Raw genomic sequence first — 9,012 nt, 5'->3', positions numbered from 1 at the left:
GGTAGGTTTGAACAACCGAGCTTGTAATTAGCAGTCCCATGTTTATTATACAGTGCAATACTAGGACTCTGATGTAATATTGCTGTTGTTGTTAAGTGCAGTTTAGTCGGTTCCAACTCTTGGTTGATTTCAAGAGTTTAACATTTTATTTGTACTTTTAATTTTAAAGATGATTTTTTCATTGTTTTTCCATGTCTAGAAATGCATATTAATATAATAATTCTGCTTAATAATCCCAGTAAGCAACCTCTTTCATTGGTTACTGTGTTGTTGTTGTTAAGTGCAGTCAAGTTGGTTCCGACCCATAGCGACCCTGTATAGGGTTTCCAAGGAGTGGCTGGTGAGTTTGAACTACCAACTTTGTGGTTCAACCTGACCTTATCTTCTAGTGCTTTATGCCAATCCATACAACAAACATGTTTTATATGATTCGTACATTAATTTAGATGAAAAAAAAAAAAACTAAACACATGTAAAGTTCAATATGAATACTATTAAAAAAACAAGAATCATTACAAAGCAGTGTATCATCAATACTCAAATCAATGGAAGAATCAATACCATTTTTCAAGTGGCTTTAGCCTAGAAAGCAAAAACAAAATGTGATCTGAATTTGCCACTCAGAAATCTGAGTGTTCCTTGGAAGAAGAATAGAGGGAAAATGATATTCCAGGTAGAAGGATCTATGTGTTGTTTTAATTTCTTGTTTGTTTTCTTTTTAATGAATTCCAATGCTTGATATACTCATATTGCTCTAGTACAGAATTCATTTTTATCTGTATGTTTGTGTATTTACTTTCTCATTCACTCTACTCATGATGTGCTTGTGTTCTTTTGCATAGTAATCAAGTGAACTTAGGACTTCTTCAATACTGAAAGGGTCTATGGGAGTGGTTCATCTCTAACCAAAATTGTGCTCCTGGATTTCATATTATGGGTCCAAGTGAAGCTCCCAAAGATTGTTGTTGTTGCTGTTGTTGTTGTTGTTGTTGTTAAGTGCTGTTGAGTCGGTTCCAGCTCATAGCGACCCTGTACAGGGTTTCCAAGGATGTAAATCTTTATGGGAGTAGAAACCCTCATCCTTCTCCTGCGGAGCGGCTGGTAGTCTCGAACCACTGACCTTAAGGTTCGCAGCCCAGTTCGTAACCACTACGCTACCAGAGGTGTGCAAAAGAGTATATTTCCACCCTGGAAAAACTTTGACAATGTTCAGCTCAACAGATTAAAAAAAACAAAAAAACAAAAAAAAACTCACCAGTTTGCTCTACTCAATCCCAGATAGTGTGGTGCTAGGTAGAGATGATATATTGATCTCTGTGAAAAGTTGTTACTGTTACTTGGTGTCTTTGAGTCATTTCCAACTCATAGCGACCTTACATACAACAGAATGAAACACACCGCAGTCCTGTGTCACTCTCACAATCGTTTCACACTTGTGCAAAAATACTTCAGCCACTATACCAGTCATTGAGGGTCTTCCTCTTCTCCGCTGACCCTCCACTTTAATAAACATGATGTCGTTCTCAAGGGACTGGTCCCTTCTGATAATATGTGTGAAGTATGAGAGATGTAGTCTCACCCCCCTGGCTACTAAAGAGCATACTGACAGTACTTCTTTCAACACAGATGTGTGTTTTACTGGCAGTTCATGGTACTTTTAATATTCTTCTCCAACACCATAACTCAAATGCATTAATTCTTCTACTGTCTTCCTCATTCATTGCCCAGCTTGGACGATCCACAGTCTCTATCCATCCAGTAAGCTTGATCTTTTTTATGATTTTGAGTCTTGTCCCACATTTTGCTTCTACTCAGTCTAGGGCCTTCTAATGATTTCCATCATATCAATGCATGTAAATCCTTTACAGCTTGGTACTGTCAACAAGCCTATTTTCTATGAGTCCCCGGATGTGTTGTTGTGTGGCTATGGAAATATAGCTATTTCTTATCACATGACTAATTTTCAGTAACATTCCCTATTTAACATTTATTACTTACAAAAAGAGAAAACCTCATCTCTCTCATGCAGAGGGCCTGGTGGATTTGAGCTGTTGACCATGGGTTCACAGCCAAATTCTTAACCACTACACTACCAGGCCTTGCTCCTTCAAGATTGAGGATTGAGTAGATGTGTAGTGAAGAGCTCTGACAACAACAACACAGAATACTGGGCCAAGAGGGCTCACGAGATGGTGTTGGAACTCTGGAACAAATATTAAGGTACGTTTGGAGGATCGGAGGATTTACAGCTGGGTAATTTGCAGGAGAATCCAGAAATCCATTGTTTTAGGGATCAAGACACTCAGCTGTTCCAGGACCCACCATCTTGGGAGAGCATATCTTGATTGTATCAGGATTGATAGTATCAGGAGAGAACATCTTGATTATATCTTGATCATATCAGGATTGTATCAAGATTAACATTGAAATTTAAAGTGACAGTATCAACATAAAACCAAATGGCCACCACTCGTCTGTCTGTCGTGCTGTGGTGGATTGAGTTGCTATGATTCTTAGGGCTCTGCCACCGGTATTTTAAATAAACAGCAGGGTCACCCATGGTGGACAGATTTCAGATGAGCTTCAAAACAAAGACAGACTACGAAGAAAGAGTGACAAACTACTTCCTAATCGCTAGTCACTGAAAACTCTATGAATAGCAGAGAAACACTGTCAGATACAGGACCGGAAGGTGGGAAGTCACTCAGAATACGACTGGGAAAAAAAAATGCCTCCTCAAAGTAGAGTTGACCATGATGACGTGAATAGAATTAAGCTTGGGGGAGAAAAGCACACAGAACCTTCATTTGCTGATGGGCCACAATTTAAAATGAAGAGAAACAGCTGTAAACATCCAGTGAAAATCGGAATATGGAATGTATGAAATATGAATCTGGGAAAATTGGAAGTTGTGAAAAATGAAATGGAATGCATCAACATCAATATTTTAGGCATTAGTGAGCTTAAATGGAATGGTATCGGCCATTTTGAATCTGACAACCACATGATTTACTATGCAGGGAATGACAAATTGCAAAGGAATGATGTTGCATTCATCGTCAAAAAGAACATATCCAGATCAGTCATGAGGTACAATGCTATAAGTGATAGGATAATATCCATGCGCCTACAGGGAAGCCCAGTTAATACTACTATTATTCAAATTTATGCACCAACCACTAGGGCCAGTGAAGATGAAATAGAAGAATTCTACCAACTTGTTCAATCTGAAATCAATCAAACATGGAATCAAGATGTATTGCTCATTACTGGTGACTGGAATGCAAAGATTGGGAGCAAAAAGGAAGGACTAGTAGTTGGAAAATTTGGACTTGGTGATAGAAATGATGCTGGAGAATGAATGATAGATTTCTGCAAAACAATGATTTGTTTATTTCAAATACCTTCTTTAGATAACATAACAGACGACTATACACATGGACCTTGCCAGATGGGACAACAACTTAGAAAAACCTTGGAGCATTTTCCTTCTGTATCTTGAATATCATGCTGCATTAAAACTAGAAAATTTTAGATAAGCTATCTGTTTCTGATTGTTTGTCTCTTAATCCAGTCATCTACTATGATTGAACCGTGCTGTTCCCTAATGATTTTTCCTGGGTAAGCCATTACCTTGTAAATTGTAGACCTTAACCTTCTGTGCAATTTGCTGACCACTACAGGTTAATCATGGCTCTCAATTACTTTTGCTGCTTGAACAAGATTACTTGGCATTTAGAAGATATTTTGTTTCCCCATTTCTACTTCCATCCATTCAAGCCTCGGGATATTCTTAATTGTGTCTTTGCTTAAGTCGAAATGACTTACTCTCTGCACGACTGCCTCAGAGCTGTACTTAACCACTGCCCACTGAATCTATATCATCAGCAATAAGTTCTTAGTTCCATCTGCCCGAGAGGATGTCAACAGAAAACTTCCGTGGGAATCCAAGACACACACCTCTTTTCTGAGGCACCATGGACAAGGTAAATGAGAAGAAATAAAGTATGTGAAGTATGGAGGCAAGGGGTTGTATTCCCTTTGAAGAGCATTTGATCCAGATAGAGAAAAACAAGAACAGGGTTAGTGCAATCTTGTTGACCTGTCAAGTAGGACAGGTCTAATAGCTGTAGTAACAGGACCATGAACTTTGCCCTTGTTTATGGTCTTAGGATTGACATTCCAACCAGTGTAACTTACAAGGGAGTAGCTTATTAGATCATTGCTATTATTGCCTCCCATTGGTACTGTGTCCGATCCTAATTGTACCAATAGCACCTAATAGCACTAAGAGCCCTGGTGTGGTATTGTAGGATAAACACTAGACTGCTAACATCAAGTTAGGCAATTCAAACCCCCAAAGCACTCTCCGAAATCCTACACAGGGTCACTCCGAGTTGGAATTGACTCCACAGTAGCAACATCTATAGATAGCATCAGTAATAAAGTCATCTTTGTGGTCTCCCTCAGGTTCCCAGGTATTATACATGATTATCCGATCAACTGTTGGTGTTATTTGTTAACTGTTGTTAAATCAGTTCCAACACATTGTTGCTGCTGTGAAGTGCTGCCAAGTCAATTCCAACCCATAGCAACCCTGTATAGGGTTTCCTAGGAGTCTCTGGTGAGCTTGAATCACTGATCTTGCAGTTCAAACGGCTTTGAAGTCTTGCATATTAACCCACAGTGCCACACCAGGACTCGTTTCAACACATAGCCATCGTGTATAGGGCTTAGCAGGAAATGTTGTTGAGTTTGAACTGCCAACCTGTGGTCAAACTGAGCTATCAGTCTAGTGCTTATCGTACAGAGCCACACACAATAATACTTGTGTTATAGTGTTTTTTTGTTTGTTTTTGCAAACCACAAAATCCATTTATGTATTAATTTCCTATGTGTGTGTGAGTGTGTGAATGTGTGTGTGTGTGTGTTTTAAGGTTTTTATTGCAGCTTAAGTGAAAATTTACAGGGCAGATGATCAGTTTTACATTCAACAAATCACACACCTTGTTTCATTACAATGATTATAATCCCTTCCATGTACCATCATTTAACAGTATTTCTCACTATTCACTTTAGCTTTTTTGTTAAAAAACAAAACCATTCAGGAACATATAATTTATACCTCCAAAGGGCACATTCTGCAAGTCAGTCTCCTGGCCATCAGCTCTGATTCCCTCTCTTCCCATGAATCTAGAGTCCTCAGACTCTCCCCCTCTCCATGACTCCATCTCTGCCTCCATCTCTGGCATCGTTGTTTTTTTGGATAAGGTCCTGCATTCTGCTTGTGCTCTTCTCCCTTGATGGTCTTAGGGTCTTCTGTTTTTGGACTGTAAGATTAACTACTCCCCTGTTTTTGTTATATAACTTCTACCTTTACAATTGTGACAGTCACAATTAGTCATGATAACAATTACTCAATATTGAATCATATGAATCTTATCCTCCTCTCTTTTCACCAGACCCATCTATTCAAGATGAAAACAATTCATTGGGGGCTATTTCTTTCCACCCACCCCCCAAGCTTTTAAACTAAACTCCTCCTTGAAACCTTGTAAGCCAGTTACTTCGTGCCTTTTTCACCCCCTCATTTTAGGAAGCCAATGTCTAAGTTGCCCATACCTATCTACCCTGTGTACAGAGGGGACTGCATTGATACTTGATGTGAAGACTCCTTCGCTCTCTATTGTTAGAATTACTACCTCTATGAATACAGGTCAGGTTCATCAAATTGTAGCTATTTACCCTTGTTTCCTTTATCAAATTGTTTTTTGTTTTTTGTTTTATAATCTTCCTCTAGTGGAATTCTGATTATCAAGCCATCATCGAGGCTAGGTCAAATGGGTATTGTCTGCCAGTTTGGGTATTCTTGTGCATCTCCCCTCACTTGATAACAGCTGGATGTTTCACTCTCAGCTCTAGCTGTCTGTGGCAATGTCCTTGTCCATGGGCTCAAGTGTCCCCAGGTCTCACCACACATTAGACCAGCCAGCCCTTCCTCTTCTCTCTCTCATCTCCAGGTCAACAGGAGTCAATGGACTGTGGTTGAACTCAGCCCATTTCTTCATTGCTGCCTTTCACCCTCTTCCATTCACCAGTAGACCAGTGTGGTCACCAGCAAGCTTACATGCCTGTTCGTGTGTTCCCTTTGAGTTTCAGTCTTAGAGGGGAGTTTGTCCTAAAGGAAATTGATTGCTTACCTTGTTGGCTTCCTGGCAAACAGTTTGCTTATTCTTTTAATAGCCAGTCATGCTGACATTTTTGTTTTGGGTTTTTCCTGATGATCTTTCTTTGAAGATGTATCTTCTATTGCTCTAGCTGTTACAGGTTGGTCTGCTTGTCCTTTCCAGTGGGAATGTCCCACCTCATAAGGTTCTGGATGGGGCTCGAATTCCACCTAAAGTCCTATACTCTGTAAAGGCTTTGCAAGAGGCCTATTTCACTGGGTAAGTTCTAAAACTCCTTTTAGGTATTCCAATCAGTTATAGGCTGAAGACGGGCTTACAAGTTTTCTGTAATTATTGTTCCTAACTTTTCTTTTCCCACTCAAATGTCTATTTTACAATAGTAGGCAAGGAAATTAATATTCATAAGACAGTCAACCATTTTATTATTATTTCCCTGCTTCAAACTATGCCTAGATCCCTGTATCACAGAGCCCTGTTAACTGGAGGGTGTCAGTCAACCCTTACTAAGTCAACTCCGGCTATGCCCTGGCCCTAGCCACAAGCGCCAAGGACAGCGAATGGCTGAGTCTGTCCCGTGACATTAAGGCGACACCCTCAGTGTGGATAGTGTTGTCCCATACAGGATCGCTGGGAGGTGCAGTAGAGCGTCCAGATCAAAGGGCGGGTACCTCTGCCTTACATCCCTAGCACTTACAAATACCAAAGGAGGTCCATATGGAGCCACACAAGTTTGCTGCAGAACTTATCCACCGCCTGGAGGCTATGCAGCGCACACGGGAAGCCGAGGAGCAGCTGGAAGAACAGCGGCTGCGGCGTGTGAGCGTGGAGAAGAAGGTGAAGGCATGACACGGCCCCTGGCGCCCTGGGCAAGAGCCACAAACTGTCACACGCCCAGGCCTGGCACCACTTCACACCTGGTACGCAGACTCTGGCAGTGCAGGGACTCAGGATGCACATGAGGAGGACCCTGACAGCTTTCTGAAGGAGCATGGACAGCCGGTCCTGCGCATGCCCGGCCGCCAGTCCCCTGACAGCGGGCACGCAGCCAGGCTGACTGCAGCACTAGGAGGGACAGCCGGGCACAGCAAACATGCAACCAAGGTGGGCACGAAGCTGGACACAGCTGGCCTGCACCACCACCAGCATGTCCACCACTATGAGCATAATGGTGCGGCCAGGCCCAAGGAGCAGATTGAGGCCAAGGCCGCCCACTATGTCCAGAGCGGCTTCACGTGGAACCCGGAGCTGCGAGGCTATACCACCAAGAGTGCCAGTGCCGCCCCAACCACCAGCGACAGCCTGGGATACAGTGGGAAGGCAAGTGTGTCCAAAAGGACAGCCAAGAAGGCGGAGGCCATCCGTGGCGAGGCCAGATCAGAGGTGCCGGGCTCCCTGAGGTATTGGAGAAGACACAGACCATCTTGCAGTAGCTCATCTAGGGCGAGAAGGAGATCAGCAGGCATGGGAAGTCTGGGCTGGCCACGGGCCTTCTGGGGTTAAGAGGCAGTCGGCGCACGAGAGCGCCAGGTTCCTGTCCATCAAGCGACCCAGCTCAGTGCTCCCCTGGGCCAACGCCCAGTTTCAGAACTCTGTTCAGCCCTCGCACCTCTTCATCCAAGACCCCACTATACCTCTCAACCCCTCACCCAACCCCCTGAGCCAGCTGGAAGAGGCCCGCAGGCGGCTGGAGGAGGAAGAGATGCGGACCAGCAAACTGCCAGCCAAGCAGAGGACGAATCCCAGAAAAAGGTCAGAGGCATGAGTGCCCCGCTGTGTGACAGTATTGTCGTGGCCTATTACTTCTGTGGGGAGCCCATTCCCTACCGGACCCTGGTCAAGGGTAGAGGGGTCACCCTGGGCCAGTTCAAGGAGCTGCTGACCAAGAAAGACAGCTACAGATACTACTTCAAGAACATGAGTGACGAGTTCGACTGTGGCGTGGTGTTTGAGGCGGTGCGTGAGGACCAGGCCGTCCTGCCAGCGTTCGAGGAGAAGATCATCAGCAAGGTGGAAAAGGTGGACTGACCACAGGTGCTGACCCGACACACGCTGCGCTGGTCCACCGGGTTCTGGGGCAGGGTCCTTCTGAGGGCCCATAGGTCTCTGCCCTGTAGAGGAGGGAGGCCTGTCCCGTGGCCATAGCAATACTGATGGCCAGCCCAGCAGGATGGTCCCGTGCTGGCCAGACCGGCAGTCCCTCTGTTGCTAACTGGCTCTGCCTGACCCTGTAAGCCTTGCCTGGGGTGGGGCTCACCCCCCGGGGTGACTGCTCCCCACCAGGACCCCGCATGTGTTCCCATCACTTGTACTTGTCACCAAGTGCCTTCGACACAGCCTATCCTTGCCTGCCACTGAGTCTGCAGTGTAAGTATGTACATTTCTCAGGCAGGACCGTTCTCACACGCTGGCTTGTACAATGGTCTTTTCAAGGGTACTTGGATAATAATGAAATAAAACATTTGTAAACCTTAAACACACACACACACAAAACTGACTCAACAGCAGTTAATATCAATAACATCACATTGAGAGCGGATTTTAAAAAGTTCATGGAAAAATAGTTATCTCTTATTTCCATTTTCCTCAGCTTTTGGAAGCCCTCATGTATTTACATATGTGAGCTATATGTGAAAAGTGAGGACAGTAGTCAGAATGTTGGTGGTTGGAGTCCATCCAGAGACAGTTTAGAAGACAGGACTGGAAATCTACCTCTGAAAGGTGACAATTTTGAAAGACCTGTGGAGCAGTTCCACTCTGCACACATAGAATCACCATGACTTGAAATGTACCTTTAATTTACATGACTGTTGTTATTTACACGACT

The 9,012-nt window shown here is 43.7% G+C and overlaps 1 pseudogene; it reads left to right on the top strand.

Annotated features, from left to right (window-relative positions):
• The first annotated feature begins 3,977 nt into the window (after positions 1–3,977).
• LOC102831163 lies at positions 3,978–8,213 on the top strand (annotated as a pseudogene).
• Positions 8,214–9,012: the final 799 nt, after the last annotated feature.

This window comes from Chrysochloris asiatica, unplaced genomic scaffold (genome assembly GCF_000296735.1).
Source record: "Chrysochloris asiatica unplaced genomic scaffold, ChrAsi1.0 scaffold00195, whole genome shotgun sequence".
NCBI lineage: Eukaryota > Metazoa > Chordata > Mammalia > Afrosoricida > Chrysochloridae > Chrysochloris > Chrysochloris asiatica.
The sequence above is the reverse complement of the archived record's forward strand: the minus strand, read 5'-3'. Positions and strand labels throughout refer to the sequence as shown.